The 23,982-nt window shown below is 37.9% G+C and overlaps 1 pseudogene; it reads right to left on the bottom strand.

Annotated features, from left to right (window-relative positions):
• Positions 1 to 492: 492 nt before the first annotated feature.
• LOC124982756 (antigen WC1.1-like) overlaps positions 493 to 23,982 on the bottom strand; it is a 181,071-nt pseudogene continuing 157,581 nt past the window's right edge.

The raw sequence follows: 23,982 nt of genomic DNA on the forward strand, positions 1-23,982 counted from the left end.
AAACAATAGATTTAATGAGAAATAGTGCAATTTTATGGAGAAATATGAGATTTAGACTGTTGTGAAATAACAAGAAAGGAGAAGAGGCCATTGGAGTAAAAGACTAAAAGGCAGTAGTACAATTTAGTTATGATATTCCTTTAAAAACCAGGCAACATTAGAAGAAATATAACCATTTTCCATCCATATGATCCACCCCAATCACTAAACCTGGGTTTGAGTCAAGCATGTGTGGGATGTTTTTGAATATGAAGATAGGTGTTTCTAAGTTAAATTTTGTCAGACTGAGTTCCTAGTTCAGGACTGCATTTCAGTTCTATGCTGTTCAAGAGAAGAATGAGCACTGTTCAACTAAAAAAAGCAAGTGAGCAGTGTGTTTGAGCACTGAGTTTTCAGGGGTTCCTGGGGGTGAATGAGAACAGCACTGATATTTGAGCTCAGAGTATTTATTGTGAATAAGGGATAAAAATAGAAACTTTGCAGTAATGAAGACAGAACTCTTTTTCATCAGAAAACAATATCATAAGGAGTTCTCTGCAGACTTTGTTGCTTCAAAGAAAAGAAGAAAAAAAAGCACTACATGGGGATAGGCTCAATATCATCATAGCCAGGGTCTTCTTGTCTCAGGACCAATGAGGATGCTATCTCTTCCATGTTAGAACTGTCAGCTTCTCTTAGAGACTGAGGAGAGATGCCTGGAAGAGTAAGAGAATTCTGGTTTCAGTGGTGACAAAAATGACACTCTACTAGTACTTTCTACAAGAATGAAAAGACAGGTAGAGTGGCTACAAAATACCTATGGGGAAACAGAACTTTTCTGGAAGGATTAGTATCATATTGATTCTGTCCTGTGCAAATATCTTGATTTCCACAATGAGAAGGAGTGTGGGTCAATAATGGTAAGGAGTGCCAAAGAGATGTGAGTGCTATCTTCCACACCAGGCTGGTCTGATTTCTTAAGCACTCCGGGCAGAAGATGACCTCTCTTCGTACTTCAATAACAGACCACACTTGACCTCACAACATTCATGACAACAATTCGAGTCCTTTGGCAGTTGCCAAAGTGGGGAAAGCTCAACTAAATTCTACAGTTTCCTTTTGCCATGGACTATATGCCCATGTACAAGTGGAAAGCCCATTCCTAAAATATGAAACCATATGTTATTTGAAAAAGGAAGAGAAAATATTTTTTCTAGCATGGAAATTTCAAGGCTATTGTACATTATGCATTAAAGTGGGAAATGTCAATGAAATCATTGGTTACATGTTTCCTTCAAAATAAATTTTTACAGATGCAAGTTTGGTTTAGCATATGCAAATCAGTAAATGTAATCCATCTCATAAGTAGATTTAAGAATAAAAGTTACATATTCATATTATTAGTTGCAGAAAAATTTAATCAACAAAATTCAGCATCTGTACATGGTAAAATCTCTGAAGACACTAGGCATAGAAGGAAATTATCTCAATCTTATGAAAGCAATACATGACAAACCCAATGTCACATCATAATGAATGGTGAGAAAAATAAAAGCATTTCCTCTAAAATCTAGAGCAGGACAAGGATTCATACCCTCACCTCTCCTATTCTACATAACTTCTTGTAATTTTAGCCAAATCAACTAGATAAGAGAAGGAAATTAAAGGGATACAAAGAGGAAAAGAAGAAGTCAAATTATCTCCACTTGCAGATACTTTGATTCTGTATATAGAATCTTCACCAGAAGACTTTCAGAGCTGATAAACAAATACAGCAAAGTAACATGGTACAGTATTAGCATACAAAAATGAATAGTTTTGCTATATACCAATAATAAACCCTACCAAAAAATAAAAAAAAATAACATTGAAAAGAGCCTAAAACAAAACAAAAACAGAAACATGGAAATAAACCTAACTAAGAAGGTGAAAGACCTCTAAAATGGAACTATAGTCACTGAAGAAAAAAATTGAAGCCTATAGAAGATGGAAAGGCTTCCCTTTTTCTTCAACAAGCAGATTTAATATTGTTAAAGTGGTTACACAACCAAAAGTAGTCCCAATCAATGTCTTTTTTCACAGAACTAGAAAAATCAGTCCTAAAATTCATATGGAATAATAAAAGATCCAGAAGAGCCTGGCAAGGAGCAAGAAGAAGAAGGCTGGAGCCATCACAAATTCCATGCTCAAATTATGCTGCAGAGCTCTACTAACAAAAATAGAATGGTATTTTTATAAAAACCAATATGAAAGTCAATGGAATAGAAGACATAGAGATAAACCCACAAAGATAAAATCATCTGATTCTTGACAAAATCACTAAAAACACACATTGGAGAAAAGATGGATGTTATCGTTTGGGTGTTAAGTGTCCCTCAAAGGCTCATGTGTGAGACAATGCAAGAAGGTTTAGAGGAGAAGCAATTGGGATTGTAAGCGCCTTAATGCAATCACTGACTTAATCTCGTGATTGGGAATAACTGAATGGTACCTTAAGGTTGGTAAGGTGTGACTGGAGGAGGAATGGTCCTGGAGGCGTGGCTTTGGGGTATATATTTTGTATCTGGTGGGTGGAGTGTCCCTCTGCTTCCTGATCACCATGTGAGCTGCTTCCCTCTGCCACACCCTTCCACAATGATGTTCAGTCACACCTTAAGCCCCATGGAATGGGGCTTGTAGTCCATGAATGGAGACCTCTGAAACCATGAGCTCCTAAATAACTTTTTCTCCTCTATGATTGTGCTGGTAAAGTCTTTTAGTCACAGCAGTGAAAAATTTGACTAAAATAATGTACTTTTTAACAAACAACACTGAGAAAACAGGATATACACATGTAGAAGAATGAAAGTAGATCCCTATGTCTCACCATGCACTAAAGTGAACTAAAATAGATCAGAGGCCTACTAATTGGACATGACACTTTACAATTGCTACAAGAAACCATAGGGCCAACTCTCCAATATACAGGCATGAACAGTTTTACCTTAATAAAACTCACAAAGTTCAAAAAATAAAACCAAGAATAAATTGGGACAGCTTCAAATTTAAAACTTCCAACAGCAAATCAAACAAGATAATGAAAAGAAAGCCTAAAGAATGGGAGAATTTCTTGGTATTTCTTCTTCTGAGAGAGGATGCATATCCAGAATATATAAAGAACTCAAAAAACTAACATCAAAATAACTCAAATAACCCAGACAATCAAGGGACAAGTGAACTAGGCAGATATTTCTCAGAAGAAGAAATGAAAATGGCCAACAAATATATGAAAAAAAATGTTCTTCACCCTTAAGAATAAGGGAAATGAAATAAAAACTACATTGAAGTTTCATCTCACCCTAGTTAGAATGACAAGATTCAAGATAAAATAACAATTGATGTCTTTTTAAAGGTTATTGTGAATGGAATAGTTTTCCTGTTTTTTTTTTTACCTCTGCTAATTCATTATTGGAGTATGGAAAAGTGGTTGATTTTTGTATGCTGATTTTGTATACTACTTTACTGAATTTGCTTATCAGTTTTATAGTTCTTCTGGTTTAGATGTTTGAGTATACTACATATAGGATCCTTTCATCAGCAAACATAAGGTGACTTCTTTTCATATTTGTATCTCTCTAATTTCTTCTTTTGTCTGATTGTTCTGACTATAGTTTCAATAACTGTATTAAATAGGGGTGGTGAGTGTGGATATCCTTTTCTTGTTTCTGATTTCAAAGGAAATGTTTTCAGTTTTTTTTTCATTCAATAGGAAGTTGACTTTGGATTTGTCATACATAGCCTTTATAATATTGAGGTAAGTTCTTTCTATCCCTAATTTCTTCTTCAGTAGTTTTAACATGAATGGGTGCTCTAATTTGTCAAAGGTTTTTCCTGTGTCTATTGAAATGATCATGTGATTTGTATCCTTAGGTGTATATTTTTGGTGAATTAAACTTATTAATTTTTGCATATGTTGAACTAACCTTGCATACCACTTGCATGAAACCCCCTTGATCATGCTGTACTATCTTGTTATTGTGTTTTTGAATGTGCTTTAAAAACATTTTATTAAAGAGTTTTGGGTCTATGTTATTCAGGGATATTGGTCTGCAGTTTTCCTTCCTTGATGTGTCTTTGTCTTGTATTGGTATAAGAGTAATACTGGCTTTATAGAACAAATTTGGAAGTGTTTCTTCCTATTTTATTTCATGGAATAATTGGATGTTCTTTCTTTTTTAAAGATCTGATAGGACTTCTCTTTGTTGGAAGGCTTTAATTTCTGCTTCAATATCATTGCTTGATATTGGTCTCTTTAGTTTTCCTATGTTTTCATGGTTTGATTTCCATCTAGAAATTGTTTAATGTCTTCTAGATTTTATAGTTTTAGTATAAATTTTCAAAATAGTTCCTATCAAGTCTCTGGGCTTCTGATATATTTGTGATGATATCTCCCTCCCCCCTTTTTTTTCATCTCTAATTTTGTTTATTTGGGTCTTCTCTCTCTTTCAGTTAGTTTGGCTAAGGAGAGACCTGTAGTAACAAAAACAGCATGGTACTGGCATCGAAATATACATAAAGATCAATGCAATAGAATAGAAAACATGAAACAAGTCCAAACAGATATTGTCATCTGATACTTGACAAAGAAACCAAACACACATTGAAGAAAACAGTCCTGTCTTCCTTTCTTTCTTTTTTCTTTTCTTTTATTTTCTCCTCCTCCTCCTCCTCTTCTTCTTCTTCTTCTTTCTCATTCTTTATTTTAAAATAAATGGTGCTTGAAGAACTGTATATCTGTTTGTAGAATAATGAAACTAGTTCCCTATCTCTGCAATTGATAGAAGAAGAAAGTAGGCTTAATATTCCAATGTATTGGTACACGCATCTTATCCAGATCACTAAGGCACAAGAAATAAAACCAAGAATCAACAAGTGGGATGATATCAAATTAAAATACTTCTGCACAGCAAAAGAAACAAGAGAATGAATAGAGAGCCTATGAAATGGGACAAAATCTTTGTCAGCTGTTCTTTTGACAGCAGATTAATATCCATAATATATAAAGAACTCAAGAAAGTTAACACCCAAAAAGCAATTAATCTAATTAATAAACACGTTGTAGAAATAAACATGTATTTCTCAAAAGATGTAGTAAAAACGACCAAGAAATATATGAAAAGGTTCTTAATATTTGTAGCAGTCAAGGGAATGCAGATCAAAACTATGTTTTTATCTCCTCTGACTCCTGTTAGAATGGCAATAATCAAGAATATAAATAACAATAAATGCTGGTGAGGATGTGGAGAACACTATGTTTATTCATTCTTGGTGGGACTACAAATTAGCACGACCACGTTGGAAAACAGTATGAAGATTCCTCAAAAGACTAGAACTGAAGCCCCTTGATGACTATCTCACACCTTGGTTTTTATCAAAAGAACTAACATACACATGGTGAAATGATAAAGGTATATAAGTGTTTATGGTAGCACAATTTATAATAGGCAAGTTATGGAAACAACCTGGGTGCCTGTCAGCAGATGAATGGATATAGATAATGTGGCAAATATACACAGTGGAGTTTTACTCAGTCATAAAGAAGAAGTAAATTATGGCATTTGCACATAAATGGATGGAACTGGAGACATCATGCTAAGTGAAATATACCAAACTCAGAAAGTCAAAGGTTGATTTTTTTTTTTTTTTGCTAATATGAAGAAGTTGGAGTAAAATAAATCATGAGGGAGGAGAAAAGGGGAGGAACTCTGGAATGAAATTGACACAAGAAAGTAAAAAAGAGATCAGTGTAATAGAGAAAGGGTGTTGATGTGGAGGGAGTAAAGATGAGAAAAAGGAAGAACCATGGAATAAAATTGACCAAATTATGTTATGTATATACATCAGTATACCATGGAGAATTATATATATCACTTATTTATTAAAAACTATAAATAAACAGAAAGGCCATAAGTAGAGAAAGGGGAGCAGAAGAAGGGAGAGGGGAAGAAAAGTGGAAAATGAGAGATTGAAATGGAGAACATTTGATTTCATACATGTAAAAAAAGGTCAAAGTGAACCCTACTATTATTATGCAGAACTACAAAGCACTGATAAAAACTTTTAAAAGTAAATAAATAAATGTTGGTGAGGAGATGGGGAGAAAGAAACATTCATACATTCTTAGTGAGATGGTAAATTAGTACAACCACACTGGAAAGCTGTATGATGATTCTGTAGAAGACGAGGAATGTAGCTACCATAAGATCCTGCAATTCCACTTGTTGATATTTATCAAAAGAGCTGAAATCAGGATACTACAGTGATACAGGTATAACAATGTTTCTAACCACTGAGTTCATTGTGACCAAGTTATGGAACCAGCCTAGGTATTGATCAAGGAATGCATGGATAAAAATTGTGATATTTATATATATATATATATATATATATATATAAATACACACATATATATATTATATGTGATATTTATATATATATATATATAAATACACACATATATATATTATATATACATATATAATGTAATTCTATTCAGTTATAAAGAAAAATTAACATATCATTTGCTGGCAAATGGATGGAAATGGAGAAAATCATGCTAAGTGAAATAAGCCAGGAGGTTAAGGATTGAAGGTTTTCTCTCATATGCAGAAGCTAGAGGAAAATAAGGAATAAAAAAAAACCTGAGGAGATCTCATGAAAATAGATAAATAGATCTCATGAAATAACAGTGGATTAGAAGAGGGTTGAGGGGGAGATGTGAAAGAGAGACATGGGGAGGAACTCTGGAATGAAAATGACCAAATTATGCTCTCTGTGTGCTTGAATACATCACAATGAATTCTACTTTTAAGTATGACTATAATGCTCTAACTACAAAAACAATAAATAAATAGAAAATTAGACCTGTTGATTAGGGGAAGTGGATCATGGAAAGGAGGAGCGAAAGAAAGGGATAGTACTGGACATTTAAATGGGGCAATTTATATTATATGCAGTTATGAATATGTCAAAATTAATGCCACTATTATGAATAATTATAAAGCACTAATGAAAACATAAAAATCTTTCCAAATTACTTTTCACAAATTGAAAGACCACCATACTTGTTGTCCAAACATAGGACTTATTTTGTTGCGTGAAAATTGGAACAAAGCCACAAAGTTTCTGCAGCTCATACAGACATGTCTCCATGCCATGGACAGTGTGTACAGACAGAGAACACAATATGCATTTCCTTTCAGAAGAAATGGAACAGCTTCAATAAATAGGAACAGGGAAGAGATGAAATCCTCTTGGTTTACAAGGCTACCTGAAATTCTTGTAGTTAAGGAAAACTGATCATTAATATGTCCAAATCCATCTTTACCATCACATAATGCAAGACTACTGGAGAGATGGCTATCCACTCACCTGTCTGAGAATATCTGGCACCACCTCCCTCTTCTGGGAAAAAATTCTTCTCCTTCAATCCAGGTGAAGAAGGAATTGCAGAAAAAGGTAACTCTTCAACATCATCATAACCATTACCTGTGGCATCTGCATGTTGCCTTTGAGGTTCTGAAAACAGGCAATAAAGTGGAAGAGGAAGATATTGGTTAGTCTAGGTGATGTCTTCAGTCTCCTCTAATGCAGAGATTCTAATAGTTGATAAATATAGGCACCATATTTTAAGGTTGTCCCAAAGGCATACATTTGATCACCATATTCTTTGAAACCATATAAATCATCTAAATATTTCAATATACTAAGGTCAATAATATTTTACTAACATACCATGCCATAAAACATACATAAAAGTTATGCTATGAGTTTGAGGCACTGTTTTTGGGCATGTGGTAGAGGATTGAAAAAATATGTACTTATCAGCTGCTGAGGGAGATTTTATCAGCTCTAAGAGAACACAGGCTGTTCACGTGCCCTCTGAAGCTATAGAGACAAAGTGCTATCCGGGAGAGAATTCTGACTATCTCTCTCCCACAGACAGGCTATCCTATCAATTCCAACCCCAACAGGCATTCATCCTCCTCTGGTGCTCTGCTGTCCTTAAGATCCTGTCTTCACAGAGAACTCCTGGACATGCAGTATCCCAGTAACTATCCACCTTTGCCACTTGGGGAAGGTCCAGGATGTCCTCCTTTTTTAGGTTCTTTGTAGAGAACAGCTCCTGGTGATGGATAAGTACAGGCACCACACACTCCATGTGTTCCAGGGATTATTAGTCATTTGTTTTTTTCTTAGTATTCACATAAACTACAAAATGGTAAATACATCCCACTATTTCAGAGTTGAACCATAATTCCAAATGTTCTCTTTCACCAAGATCAATTTCATTTTTATAGATATGACCTTGGGTTTTATAAATATACAATACAAATTTGAAGTATGTATATGGACATATGGAACTAGCTATGGAAACCAACAAATTAAAACCTAATCTTTCTGATTCTGAGATGACAGAGTGGTGGAGAGGAAAAAAATAGTTGTGAGCTAGACAGAAGAGACCCTTCCCAGATGATAACCTCCTCCTCATCCCCACCATCCAAGGGATGACCTGTGTCTACTACCTGGGGCAGATTCAGGGTCTCCATTCTCCTCACTGTCCCCAGTATAATACGGTAGCTTGGTTGCTGAGCCATCAGATGGGGTTCCTAGTAGGGAGAAAAACATCATAGACAAACACAGTAGGAGGTCCAATGTCATGGTTTAGAGGGAAATTTGAAGCTTCATACTTGTAGAGAGAGGACTTGAAGCTCCTGCCTTTGGAGGATGCTGACAGTTGTTATAGTGGTTCAGGAATGTTCCCAAAGGTTTATGTTGTAAATGGTTGGTCCTCAGGTTGGTGGAATTAGAAAAGGTGGAACCATTAATGAGTGGGGACTAGTGGGAGGTATTAAGTTGTTGGGAGCATTCTATTGAAAAGATTAGAGGATGCCAATCTCTTCCTCTTTCTATTGTTTTCCTGGTCACTGTGAGGCCAGCATCTGTGCTCTACCACATGCTTCCAGCATGATGTGCTGCCTTTGCACAGGCCCCAAACAACAGGGTCAGGTTACCACAGAGTAAAACACCTGAAAATGTGAGTCAAAATAAACATTTTCACCTTATAATTTGATTATTTCAGGCAATTTATTTCAATAATGGAAAGCTACCTAACGTGGTTGTGTTAGTATATGATCTTTGCTTACTGAAGATTCCCACGCTGATGGTGAATTGATGAAAAGAAAGGAGGGTATGGAACACACCTGGGCTGTTCAGCAGGTTTTCCTTCTCTGGATTTACAGGGAAACCTATCTCCTGGTACAGGACCTCTTCAACAGCACCTTCAAAAGTGGATAATGCTGGGGAAAGCACACATTGCTCTTAGAAATATTTCCTTTACCAAAATACAAAACTTTCCCCAATGCACACTCAGAGAAATCTCTCTGGGCTTCCAGAGTCCCTTTCTTAAGCTTTGTGATTCATTGAGATAGAACTAGATTTCCTGATCACCCCTGGATCCTACAACCTGTCTCCAGAGCATTGTCCACGTGGGAAACTGTCATATTTCAGGGCTCCATTTTTAACCCAGAGTCAATTTATATGTTTGAAATCTTGAAGTTCATAGTAGAGAAGACTGTTTTCTTTGTAATGAGAATAAGACTAAAACATGTACTTAAAAACAGTGACACACAATTGATCTAACATTCTCCCTCTATGCTTTCCAGGTCACAGCATTCCTAAGCCCCACCTTGGTGCTCTGATCTTCTCAGCAGCTGAGTTCCCAGGATGATGAGGACCAGAAAGAGAAGTGCTCCCAGGATCATGCAAAGGATCCCAGGTAAGGAGAAGATACCAGGGACAACTGAGGCTGAACTGGTGCCTGGAGAAGAAAAGGGGCCATGAGTCCTTAGAGAGGACTATAAGCTCAGAGGAACCCAATTATCCTGATCCCCTGTTAAGTCATCACTACCATGAAGTCCCTACCTCAGACATCATAGGTTTGCCTGAAAATGAAGATATCACCACCCTAGATCCTGCTCTGGGCTGTGGCAACTATCTCCTGAGTCTGGTTTTAAGGGATTTCTATAAAGTGTATGCTGGTGAGGCTTTGGAGCTCTCTGACTGCTAACACTTAGAATAAGTGATGGCTTTTTCTAACATCTGATCATCAGGCCCACTGTCATAAGACCAGAACTGTGTAGACTCCATAGTATGAAACACTGAAAATCTGCGTATCTCCTCCATTACCTGGTTCAGAGCAAAAGAAGCACTTACTTCTAGGGGTGGGGGGAATTGCTGTCCTTTTACCTGGGGAAAGAGAAGGAAAATGGAATCATTGCACTGTGTTGCTCTGGGAATGTCCCTGGGTCCCACCCACCACCACTGGCACATGGTTCTCCCCCAGATGCCAGGATATCAGGCACAGCCTTCCAGAGGAAGAGTGCAGGGCAGCAGGGCAGCCTGGGAAGCCCTTTGGATGCAAACACACTCCTTCCACCCTGGCCCACTCTCCTGGTCCTGCTACTCACCAGAGCACCTCACACCAGCGTCCTCCTCATGCTTGCAGTTTCTCTGTCCCCAGGGTGCAGCAGCACAGGCCCACAGGGAGGGCTCCCTGCCCCTGCACTGCACCTCGTCCAGCCAGATGCTTCCATTTCCAGGGCCGAACGCAGCCTCCCCTGGGGCTTCCAGGGCGGAGCCACAGCCCAGTTGCTGACACACCACCTCAGCCTCTGCCAGGCTCCAGGAGTCATCGCACACGGTGCCCCAGGAGCCTCCGAGCCACACCTCCACGCGCCCTGAGCACTGGCTGTCTCCTCCCCTGATTCGGAGCTTCTCTCTGTCTGAAAAGGCAGCAGCACCTCCTCTTACTGCCCTGGTGGGAGGTAAGGAGCCTCTGGAAGCCATGGGGAAGGCAGGAGGGGATGAGGTACCTGTGCAGGGGGCGGTGGTTGGACCGCTCTTGGGTCTCGTTCCTGCAGGAACAGACAATGGGGAAGCACTGGGTCAGGGGCAGCTGGGGTGGTCCTGCCCCAAGACAAGGCTGTCTAAGGTCCTGGGCTCAGTTCAGGTGACAGGTGTAGAGAACAGGCTTCAGAAGTAGCTTTTGTGGCTGTATTGCTAAGATGTTCCCTGGAGTAAATCCCTATCAGTAGCTGAAATTATATTTTCAGTTTACTTGTTTGCCCTGTGCTCACTACGTGAAAAAACACAAACATGATCATGTCCATGCTCATGCGTGGACACTCCAGCACACACACACACATAACCCAAAAAGAGAACCACTAGAAAGGGGACCTTGCCTCACTCCCTCTGTTCCTACTAACAGGACAATGACTGGCATGTTGAACACATTCATCAGAAGCATGTATGAATGACTTCGTATGAATGCTCTGAATATAGGCTTGATAAATATTTACTGAATGAATGAATCAGTGAGTAAAATCTGCTGTAAAATATCATTTTAAATTCTTGCTAACCACAAAGGTAATAGAAAAATGGTAAGTTAATGTCAATGATTTGTGGTAATAAATATTAGGCATTCAAAACTTAAGTACTGAGTAATCCCAAAAGTAATTTGAACTTAATGTCCCTCTTATTGTTAATGAAAAATTACAAACATGAGTTGGGAGCCACGTATGAACTATGGGCATTGTTTGAGCCCTTAAGGCAGGGAAGCTGCTTTTCTGGGAACTCTGGGGTGAAATCACCCAGTTCAAGAAAGTCCATATCATGTTGGCACCCTGCTGTAGCTCACAGTCCCAGGTTCAAACACAGCCATCCAGAGATGAGTGTAACCTGCCAAGCACCAAACACCCTGTTTATCCTAACTCTTATCCTGTTTTCCCTGAAGGTGCTCCCTACTGATCCCCTTTGGTGCCACTATAGATACAACATGCACAGTTATTTGTCTTTGTTAGGATCAGACCCATCAGGTATGCTTGACCCATCATGTCTATGCTTTGAGAATATGTATAATTCTTGCCTTTGGTCTTTATTTCTTAATATATTATTTTCATAACTTTTATTTCACAACCAGTCCACACTTCCAAGGCTTACCCACTACCGCCCCACACAGGTTGTGGGCAGAAATGTAGAAAGTATTATTTTAAATAAATTGAAAGTATTTTTTAAATTAATTAAAAGTATTCTTTTACATAAAAAAAAAAACAAGTAGAATTCAGGGGAAAGTTAGTAAGTGGACAATAGACAACAGTTGTCTGACAAGATAGAAACATTTGCATAAAAACTCAGATAAATACACTGAGAACATTTAATAATTAAAGGACATAGAGGTAACATGCAGCCAAGCAAAACAAAACAAAAGAATACATATAAATGCAAAATAACACAGAGAAAATATTCATGGATCTTGTCCTAAGACCCCATCATGGGTACACATTATCCCCATTATTCTGTCAACCTCCGACCCTATGCAGAAAACATTTCTAGAAATTATGGCAGAACCTCTCTTGGGTGGTTGCTCACTTTCCAGATTGGATGTCCCACTACTTTTCAACATGTGGAGTTTATTGTAGAGAAAAACATCATCAATATATTATGTTATGATTTATTATCACATCACCCTCAATAGGATGAAGGAAAAACTAAGGTGAAAGCAAGGTACAGGAAAAGAGTAAGCATTTGCCTTTGAAACATTTACCATCATCTATCATCCCATCCTCCCAAGCTGTGGATTTCAGGCAGCTACTAGCAGAGGTTTATGGGTTTTGTTTACTTTTTGAGTTTTGACCTTCGGTATATTCTTTGACTTTAGATTAATTGTCAAGTTCTTTTTAAAAATCCAGTGATTTTTATCAAGATATGAAATAGCAATTGATAATAATTAGTTCTACATAGTAATTTGACAACATCTGATTTCAAATTATATATTCTGCTATGTGCGATTGTGCAGGCCTGTGATCCCAGCAGTTTGGGAGCCTAAGGCAGGAGGATTGCAAGTTCCAGACCAGCCTCAGCAACTTAAGGAGTTCCTCAGTAATTTAGGGAGATCCTGTCTCAAAAAAAAAAAAAATCCTGTGATCTTACAACCATTGGCAGTCATCTTGTAGTAGTAAACCTAGCATTATATAGTATTCCATATGCAAAGATATTTATTGCAGTATTGTTTGTAGATGAGAAAAAGAGAAAACAATTACAAATAAATAGCAAAATGATTAGACCAATATCCTTGATGACCATAAATGCAAAAATTCTCAAGAAAATTCCAGCAAATTGCAGACAAAAACATATTTAAAAGATAATGCACCACCATCAAGGGGTTCATTCCAGGGAAGCAGGGTTTGTTCAACATACAGAAAACAATAAATGTAATTCATCACATCAATAGACTTGAAAACAAGAATCATATGATCATCTCAATAGACGTGAAGGTGAACTGAGAATAAGTAACTGGGCAACAACGGTGGCATTAAATGGGATGGGGAACAGAACAGGGAGAAAACGTTAGAGGCAGGAATTGAAGGGGTGGGATAAAACACTACTTTGAAAACTAAATTTTGGCTGTCCAATATATATTCAAGTGAGGGTATCCACTAGTAATGGAATATATGAGTTTGGATTTAAGGGCAGAGATCAACTATGGAGTTTTATTATTGGGGACCGGCAGTGGAATGATATCATCTAAGGCCATAAACCCAGTGAGATAAGGGAAAGAAGAGAGTTAAGGAAGAGAACAGAGTCTAAAATTTAGATTCTAAATAGAGAAGTTGAAGCTCTGTAAAATAGAATAAGAACAGTCAGTAAGTTAGAGTGACCATCAGAAGGAAACATGAAGGAAGAGAGCTAAAACTTTCTATTTTCCCATGAAGTTTGAGGCAAGACCATCATTTACGTGTATGATGTGGTTTAAACAGCAGTAAGGAGGAGATCAGGGAATTTGGAGAAGGTCATGTTGGAGAGAGGGCAGAAACACATGTGAGAGAAGCACATTAGAATATGGGGCCAGTGTGGAGGGTCTTTCGAAGGTTGAATCACAAATTCAAAGAGACTAGCAGGATAGTTTCACATTATAACAGGATACAGTACTTGTCCACGATTCAGCAGTCCTTGCCAAGTCTAGTGCAGGCAGGGAAGAGTTAGGTAGTTGACTCAACCCGTTCTTGTCCTCGACTGACAGAATAGGCCAGGGAGTTGAGTGTACTGGAAGGAGGAGGATTATAATGGGGCATCATGTTGTCTAATCAGGGTAAGAGGAACTTGTGTAATCATGAAGAGAGTGGAACACTGAGAAACTGATAAGGAAAAACATTTGGAATCTGCATGAGGATGAAATATCTGGAAAAGGGGCATCAAGAATATGTTTCATAAGGAGAAGAGGCAACAGTTAGAGAAGGAATCAAGATCTCAAATTAGACAGTTAGTGATGGCCAACAGTGTGGCCATGCACAGAGATGGGGTGAAGAAGGGAGTGCTTCAAAGGAAGAAAGTCAGGAACAGAGAGGTCAGGATGTTATCTCAGTTGTGTACAAGAATTCTGGCAGCACCAGGAACAGGAGACAGAGGAGCCTGGTAAGTCTGGTACTGAAGCCACCAAGATGAGGGAGAGCAACAGAAGAGAGTGACACCAACTGAAATGGTGGCTGATGCTACCTCATGGGGTAAACTTCAAGGAGCTGGATATGAAGAAAAAAATAAATTGTTGAAAATGACAAAGGAAAGCTGAAAACAGGAATATTTCTATTCTAAGACTTGACCCAGAAACAGCATGTTGAAAGGGAAGCCTAGAACCTCCAAATGCTAAGGACACCATTGTTTTCAGAGGACAGCCAGGTTTTTGTCAGAACATGAACTAAAGGGGACATTACAGGTCTTAAGAAATTGGAAGATGATAGGCTCCAGTTTCCAACAGGCCCCATGTAATGTTTCATGGGAGAGGAATGGAGTGGGCATATAAGTTTGCAGTAGGGCATGGATAAAGGCTCAGAAGATGTAGGATCAACCAAGACCGCTGGGATTGTGGGGAGATGAATTCAAGAAGAAAATAATAGGAGTCCAGGCCCCTCATCTCAGTATGGGGTGGATGAAGTGCTTACTCCTAACCGATTGCCACATCTGGATTAAATGATCACCATAATACCTATGAACAGTTTGCTGAGAGGTTTAACCTTCATTACCTATGGGAAAAAACCTAACACAATGATAGGACATAGCAAGTGATTTACATCATTGAGGTCAAATTCCTCATTTTATTACGGAAATACAGATTAATTACTATAGTCCAAGACTGCACTAGCCATTTGCTTAGTTGGTTTTTCAGAGGATGAATTCATGCTTCCACATATTCAATTTAATATCCATGGCATTTTTCACAAAAATGGCTTTCAAAACAGGTTTACTTGTTTCTGTCATTGAAACAAGATTGACAATTGAGACTTAAATAATCTATATTCAAACTTTCACCTTGTAGACTTATTTGAACTCATTCCTTTGGTGTGAAAGTATGAAATTTCTCTAAAAACAACCTAGAGAGTGAGGACAAAGGAGTAGGTAGTAGGTCACCTGAACACATGATGTAAGCTTCCTCCTTTGGAGAGCAAGATCTCTGTTTCCAAGAGTCAGAAGGACACTGCCAGAGAGAGACATCCATTTTCCTACACCAGATACCATCCACCCAGCGAGGTCTAGAACCTTCTCTGTGAGGAACAGAAGAGTTGAGAATCCCACTGTCCCCACAGCCAAGGTGTCTGCAGACCACAGACAAGGTCACAGCTTCCATGGGGCTGTGGCAGACACTGCCCCAGGTGTTGTAGAAAACTTCCAGCCACCCAGTGCACTCCTGGTCCTCGCTCACCATCCTGAGGGCCAGGAACTCTGAAATCAAGAGGAGAACATCACAACATAGTGAGTATTTACCCCTTAGTGCTGTTTTTTCTTTATCCCTAGGTAGTGAGTGCTCATTGCTAGCTTTGCTGAGGAAATGCCCACTGTGTGGAAAGACAAAACTTTTACCCCTTTTTACCTGTTTTGCTTAATTTTATGTCACTTTCTATTTCTATGAAAAAAGTGTAGTGGAAAATGAACAGGCAACAGCACTGACCTGGGGATCCTGCAGAGAGAGGGGAAAAGCTACCTGAATAAATATCTGACAGACTCTGGAAAGGGGATATGGACAGTGGGGTGACAGAATAGTAAGTCCCAGATAATCAGTTCCTGATCCTGGGACCTGTGAATAGGTTACCTCATGAGGCAAAGGGGCTTTGCAGATGGATCAAGATGAGGATCGTTTTCATGATGAGATAATTTGGATAAATCTGGAGTAACTAGGTGAGCCCAGTCTAATCACATTCTTAGACCTGTATTCTCAGAAGCAGGTAAGTGTTTCTAGCTGTGGTCAGAGGGAGATGTGAACATGAAAAAATGGTCAGAGGTATGCAAGGTGGTTTGAAAAAGAAAGAAGGGACCATGAGCCAAGGAATGGAGGCAACTTCTAGAAGCTGCAATGGCAAGAAAATGAGGAAGCCCAGAGTCTCAAAAGAACAGCCTACTGAAACCTTGTTTTCAACCCAGCCAGATGCAGGTAAGACTCTTAACTTACACAAACATAAGATAATAATTCATGCTGTTTTAAGGTACTACCTCTATGCTAATTTATTATATAAGTGATAGGAAAAAAATGCAGTGGGTCTCAGGATGATGTACCAAAATAACTGAAACATGAAGTCTGCAGTCAAAAGAACCCTGCAGAGAATGACTGTGTCAAGGGACAGTGTTGTGAAAGAAAGAGTAGAACTTCAGTTGCTGCAGCAGAACATTGTAGCACCTCAACTTCTCTGCTGGAAGGACAGGTACTGTGGGAAGAGCTTCCACCCCTCTGTCCTGTCTGTAACCCCGACCCTGCCATAGGGTTCAGACACCATCCTGCAGAACCTCCCATGCCCTCCAGCCTGTGCACAGTGTGGACCACAGACCTGAGCAGATGACCCCAGCGTCCTCCTTGTGCCTGCCCCCAGCCCTGGGAAGGACACTGCCACACGTGGGCCTCCTCTCCTGTGCAGTTCAGCTCATTCAGCCAGATGGGCCCTCACCCCTCTCCAAAGTGTGCAGAGATGGTGGCCTCCAGGGCCACTCCACAGCCCAGCTGCCTGCACACCACGTGGGCGTCACTCAGGTCCCAGTTGTCATCACAGATGGAGCCCCAGGAGCCCTGCTGCAGGATCTCCACTCTCCCTGCACAGCGACCACCACCATCCACCAGGCGGAGCTCTCTGCTGTCTGGGGAGAGACAGGGTCATGTCAGTGGGCATTTACACAGGGAAGGAGAAGGGTCTTGTGCTGGGTCCTTGCTCACCTGAGCATTTGGCAGTGTGTCCCTCTGAGGCTGCAGATCCTGCTGGGTCAGACCAGGAGTCATTGCACTGGGGCAGCAGCTGGGTCTGATTTCCTACAGAAGGGGTTAGAGAGTAGGAAACTCAATTAAAATATATAGTAATCTAGTGAAGGCATTTGAAAACTGAAGGACATGAGCAGTAATTTCCTATCTTTCAGACTCTTGTGCTTTATGTCAAGCACTAGGAGTGACTTCAGGAACGTGGGAATATATCTGTGGTGCTTGAGAGTACTGCACAGCTCCCATGGCAGCAAGACCTTGGAGTAAAGTTCAGAGAAAAGTAAAAAATGGGATCAGCTGTTTTTCCCTGGAGGCATTTGACCAAAGGTAGAAGGTGAAACTGAAAAATCTCAACATGTTTGCCACATTGCCTTGGGAGCATGTGAATGTAATTTAGGTTGAATCGAAGAGAAGGAATTGTGTTAAACAGTCAGGAAAACTATCATATTTTGTGAACTAAAAGAAGTTTTGTCATAAGGATGGTGCCCAGTTTCTCAAAACTTCAATTGTTTTTGTTACCTTAAATAAAGTACATAGAAGAGACAAAAGAAATCCTTTCTGAAGGTTTGGTATAGTTTTTTTTAATACAATGTTGATCAAAAATACCACTTGAAATAGAATTTAGATAGAGAATGAAGAGGAAAAAGGAGAAAAAGGGAAAGATTTTTATGTAATTAGTATTGGTGTTTCCATATAGGTAATTTAAATAATTGTCATTAAATGTCTATTAAATGGCATGATGTGCATCTTGGCAGAGAAAAGATCAAAAGATTCTAATTAAATTTTGAGAATTAAAAAGTCAACAGTTAAAAATAATCTAGAAGATAAGTCTAAAAAGAGTAGATTATCACAAAATAAATATAGTAGAGTACAAAAACATAGGAAAGTACACAGGATAAAGCACAGAAAGTCAAGGATAGAAAATATAAAAAGGGACATGAGAGGCATGGTGAGAGAACCTAAGATTCCTACATACTCTATAAGTTTTAGGTATTTAAGGCCACTTTTGATTATGCTAATAGTATAACTTACAAAATACGCAAAGTCAGATATTCAATACACATATAGTTTTAAAAATATCCAAAAAATCTGCAATGCTCTGCCTATTCACCAGTGGGGCCCATTACTCCTTCCCTTGAATCTGAGCTGACAATGTTGACTTGCCTCTAAGCAATAGAATGTGGTAAAACCAACACCGCTTGATTTAGGAACTTAGCTTAGAAAGTCATGCCTCCTCCTCTTTTGGATGTTCGTTTATGGGAATTCTACTCTATGGAGGCTACCATGTAATACTGCATTTGCAGGTAGTTCTTTCAATAGCCCCAGATGAACTTCAAGGTACCAACCATGAGAAGGAACTATCCTGGATTCCCAGCTTGGTCAAGACTTCAAGTCACCTCAGCTCTGGATCACATTCAAGTAAAACATATGATAGATCCCAAGAGGCAATTTTCAAGAGCCCTTCCCAAATTTATGAGTCAGGAATTCAAGAGAAAAATGAAATGTATTTTGTGTTGTCATTTTCTTTCTTTCTTTCTTTCTTTCTTTCTTCCTTCCTTCCTTCCTTCCTTCCTTCCTTCCTTCCTTCCTTCCTTCCTTCCTTCCTTTCTTTCTTTCTTTCTTTCTTTCTTTCTTTCTTTCTTTCTTTCTTTCTTTCTTTCTTTCTTTCTTTCTTTCTGATGTTTTATGCATCAATAGCAGCCAGGACCATTATGCTTAGTGTGAAATAGCAATTCTACATTCCTGTGTTCATAATGACATTATTCACCATAGCTAAGGTATGGAGTCAAACAAGGTGTCATTGAAAGACAAATTCATTAAGACAATGTGGTATATACATAAAGAAGAATGGAATCCTGTCATTGCAGCAAAATGGATAGAACTAGAGGAAATTTTTTTCTGTTCAATAACCCGGACACAGAAAAACAAGTACTCCATGTTTTCTGTTGAATGCGGAAGCCAAGCAAGTCTACCTGGATGGAGAGTGGTGATTGCTATAAGCTGTACTCATAGCACCACACAGATAGTTTAAATTTCTACTTTGGAAAAAGTCAAAGGCAATTTTCATTCATTTATAGCAAACTCAGGTACGATTTTACATGTTCTCATAGTACTTGATTATTTTGCTAATTGCCACAGCTCAAAATGGGGACTTTCTAGAAAATTATTCATTCATTTTATTAAAATAATCAATCCTCATAAAATATAAAGAAAAATTCCAAGAGTTTCATAGTAAAGAAGATTATATAAATACTAGAACATGAATGCAGTGCATTACTGTAATTTTATTTACTGTGTCATACTTAGACAAATCGTTGAAAATCTGATCAAGGCTAATATACTGTATAATAGTATTATAGTAAGAATGACTTATGGTATATGGTTATTGTACTGTGGCCATGTAAGAAATTCTTGCAAGTATTTTAGGAGTAAAGGGACACATCACATTATCCATCTACTGTTAACTAGTTATTCGGAAATATTATATATATTCAGGGATAAATGTGGCAGAGGAGGGAAGAATATAGAAAAATAGTAGCATTGTGGAATATGGGTTAGGGTTACCTGGAAATTTTATACTATCCTTGAAGCTTTTTCAGAATTCTCAAAAAAAGAAAAGAGAAAAAAGAATGAATGAAATAAAAAAGAAAAACCAAACCATAAAAAAAAACCCAACATACTAGGAATAGGAAAGACAGTGGAATGAATCTGACACAACTCTCCTATGTACATTTAAGAATACATCACAATGAGTGTCCACATCATGTACAACCACAACACTGGGATCCTAATTAGAATAGGATATACTCTGTGTTTTTATAAATATGTCCATATACACTCTACTGTTATGTATATCTAAAAAGAACAAATTTAAAAAAACATAGAAAACAAGTTGAATTCATTCTTAGGACATTTTGCAAAGAGAAACACTAGCAGCATTAAAAACATAAAAGACCTAGGAGTATTCCTAGTAAAATTATGTTTAATCTCTAAGATAAATTAGAGATATATCCTCTAAGTCAATAATCTCCATATTCATGTGTAGGCCAGATAAATCTCAATCTAAATGTCATCATGCATTTTTTTGGTTAAATATATCAAGTTGTTACTAAAATTTATGTGAAGTGCATAAGACCAAGTATGACCAACACATTAGGCAAGAAAATCAACATGATTAGAGGAGATTCTTTAAAGTAATCTTCAAGAAAACTACTGTAAACTAATAATAATTATTAGGTAAGCACAGTTGCAAGGTTAGAAAATGAGGGAAAGGAACAAAACAGAGTAGAGTAAGAAATATCTGAACCCTCTTTATTTCAAAGGTGACCCAGCAGTAGGGAAAAAGCTTTTCAGTTATGATTCTGTATTGACTGGATGTCAAAAATAAAAATTTGAAACTATTTTGCACACCTTACACAACATATACAATACTAATCCCAGAAAGATTGCAGTTATATGTAGAATAAAAGTAATTAAACATATATAAGAGTGCTCCTGAAGAATATTTTTATGATTATATGGTAGAAAAGTTCTATTTAAAAGGACATAAGAATACTAAGTCTACAGAAATGGTTCATAAGCTGTGCTCATTAAGAAAGTTTATTTTACCCCTGAGAGAATAATATATTAAGAGAGTGAAAGTAAAAGGACAATGGTTAAAAACCTAATCCAAATATATACATATGTGCACCAAAAGCTATTGTCATGATAATTTGTAGGACCATTATTTGGGAAGTCAGGAAGCGTCAAATCACCACGAGTTGAAAGAATCAATACATTGTCATGTGGTCATTTGGCAGAAAATTCTACAGCGGTAAAATTATATGAAACTCAGCTACAAATAACAACATGGCTTAATATTAAGAATGTACTGCATGATTTATACATAAAGGTCAAAACCTGACAAAAAATTACTTTGGCAGAGAAGTTAGAGTGGTCTTCTTTAGAGAGGAGGAGAGCACAGTGACTGGAGGTTGTGCACACCACTTCTGGGAGCTGTTGATGCTCTTTGATGGTCCAGGTTAAAGTACGTGACAGAGCTATCATCCATTGCTATACATTGTTCTCTATGAATTGCAATAAATAATAATGCTTATTTTAAAATATTCCTGTGAGAAGATTCTAGGATGATGGCAGAATAGAGAGGTCCCTTCCCTGGCCTCCCTGTGTATGAAAGCAATAAAAGCAGACAGGAAGCATTTCAGTAACGTGGGTGGATGAACAAAAGTTAGGGGGAACTTACTGGAATTTAATAATGGACACTCAAAACAGATTGGGGACTTAGGAGATCAAATATAATAAAACAAGGAAGAAATTCCCAGCTCCACAGCCCTGGTAATGGTTGGAGGCACAAACCAGAAAGGTCCCTCCACAAATGCAGTAAGTGATAAGTAAAGGAACCCCCATTCTGGGGAGTATTGAGGCATGTCAAAGTGCAGAGAGCATAGAGATCAAAGTCACTGCCCGACTAAACAGTCAGGGACTTGGCACAATATCCTTATATGGGAAAGAAACTACATCTCTCCTGGTGGCAGCATGTGGAGGACAGCAGAAGGAACCATTTTGCAGCTGTGGTGCAGGGGCCAGCAGTTGGGGGAGCCAATTTCTGGCAGACCCAGGTCTGACTTGGAAAAGAAGACAAGCAAACCCACACTGTGTGACAGAGAGTGTGCCTAAGTGACCAGGAGAAAATAAAACATGGACAGAGTTTTACACAGGGGAATACTGGTTGTGGAAATTCACCAGACTTACCCCTCCTCCTTCCAATACAGCTGCTTGCAGGACTGGCAGGAGAGATGAACCTAACCAGGAATTTGAAAGGGCCCTGGTGGGAGAGATTGTTTGGAAACTGAATCAGAGTCCAGGAATGGTGGAGTTCAAATGTAAATTACTGTGCTAAGAACTGGCTCCTACATCAAACAGTGGAACCCAAAGGAGATTCCAGGGGTGCAGTCTTCCAGCATAGACCAGGAATTGCTGAGCCCTTAGGGGCACTGATTTAAAAATCTCCAGACCATTTGACATTCAGTGAAGAGACAGGAGTATACCTAAGCCTAAAACATACCTCCAGGAGTTCCACCCACAGAATTAACTATCTCACTCTAGCAACACCACCCTGAGTTTGGAGCAAGCCTCATACTCCAGACAACCTCACCTAACTGCTGAGAAGGGAAGGTTAGAATCTTTTGAATTCCAGTGGAAACAACTGTTCAACTTTTCATCAAGATTTTTTTCTTTGTTTTTCTTTTTTCTCTTACATTTCAACATTTTTGAAACCACTTATTTTACATACATCAGTTTATTGAGGACTGGTATGACTGATTAGTATTTTTCAGTTTTGTTTTGTATCTTTTTATTTTTACTTTTTGTTTTATATTTCTAATTTTTGAAATTTTTTACTCTATATGTATGCATATATATATATATATGTATATTATCTCTTATAATCACTTATCTGTTTCCTTGATTCTCTTTCTCTCTTTTCTCCTGCTAACAGTCAACCTCTATTACTCTCCCTTTAACTCTTCTTTTAAATTTTTCTTGTATCTTCTCTCCTCCATCCTCATAATCTTAACATCCTACACTACTTCTGTTCTTCCTTTGTTCACATTTTGAAATTTTAAATCCTTTTCAAACTTACTATTTTTACCATAGGTAAAAACTATGGTAAAAATTAATTTCTGTTTATTGGAATAAATCTGTAGATATCTTAGTAGAAGTTATTTGATTTAAGGCTGTATATTGTTTCCATTGTTGTTATTAGTCGCCTCTTTAATGGCAAGGTGGTAAAAACATTCAGGGACCCTCTAAGTCAAAATGGTAGAAACTCTATGCCTCAGATTCACATTGCTAGATGGGCATACACACAAACAAACATGAAAAAACAAGGAAACAAATTGCTGAAACAAACCAAGATTTACAGTAATAGAATCCATTGATAGCACAGTGTAAGAAAAGTTAGAGAAGGAGTTAGACTGTACATAAACTGATATCTGAGGTAAAGAATAATGTAAGGAGTGAAATCAGAGAGAAAATTCAGGAGTCGAAAGATTATTTTGATAAACAGATGGAGATTCTGAAAAGAAATCAAGCAGAAATCCTTGAAGAAATCAATAAACTACAATAAAAATTCAATTAAAAGCATCTCTAACAGACTACACTATTTGGAATACAAACTTTCAGGCCATGAAGTCAAAATATAAAATCTTGACCATGGAGAATAAAGTTGACCATGGAGAAATGATGTTAAGAAACCATAAACAGAACTTACAAGAAACATGGGATAATATTAAAAGACCAAATTTAAGATTTATTGGGATAGATAAAGGCACAGAGATTCAAACCAAGGGAATCCACAATATTTTCAATGAAATAATATCAGAACACTTCCAAAACCTTAACGATGAAATGTAAAACCAAATTCGGAAGACTTTTAGGACCCCAAAGGTACAAAACTACAATAGACTGACACTAAGGCATATTATAATGAAAATACCTAACATACAGAATAAGGATAGAATTTTAAAGGGAGGCAGAGAAAAATGTCAGATTTTATTTTGAGGGAAACCAATTCAGATATCAGCAGATTTCTCAACCCAGACCCTTAAATCTAGGAGGACTTGGAAAAATTTAACCAAGCTATGAAAGAAAATGAACGACAGTCAAGAATACTA

The sequence above is a fragment of the Sciurus carolinensis genome, chromosome 4 (assembly GCF_902686445.1).
Source record: "Sciurus carolinensis chromosome 4, mSciCar1.2, whole genome shotgun sequence".
NCBI lineage: Eukaryota > Metazoa > Chordata > Mammalia > Rodentia > Sciuridae > Sciurus > Sciurus carolinensis.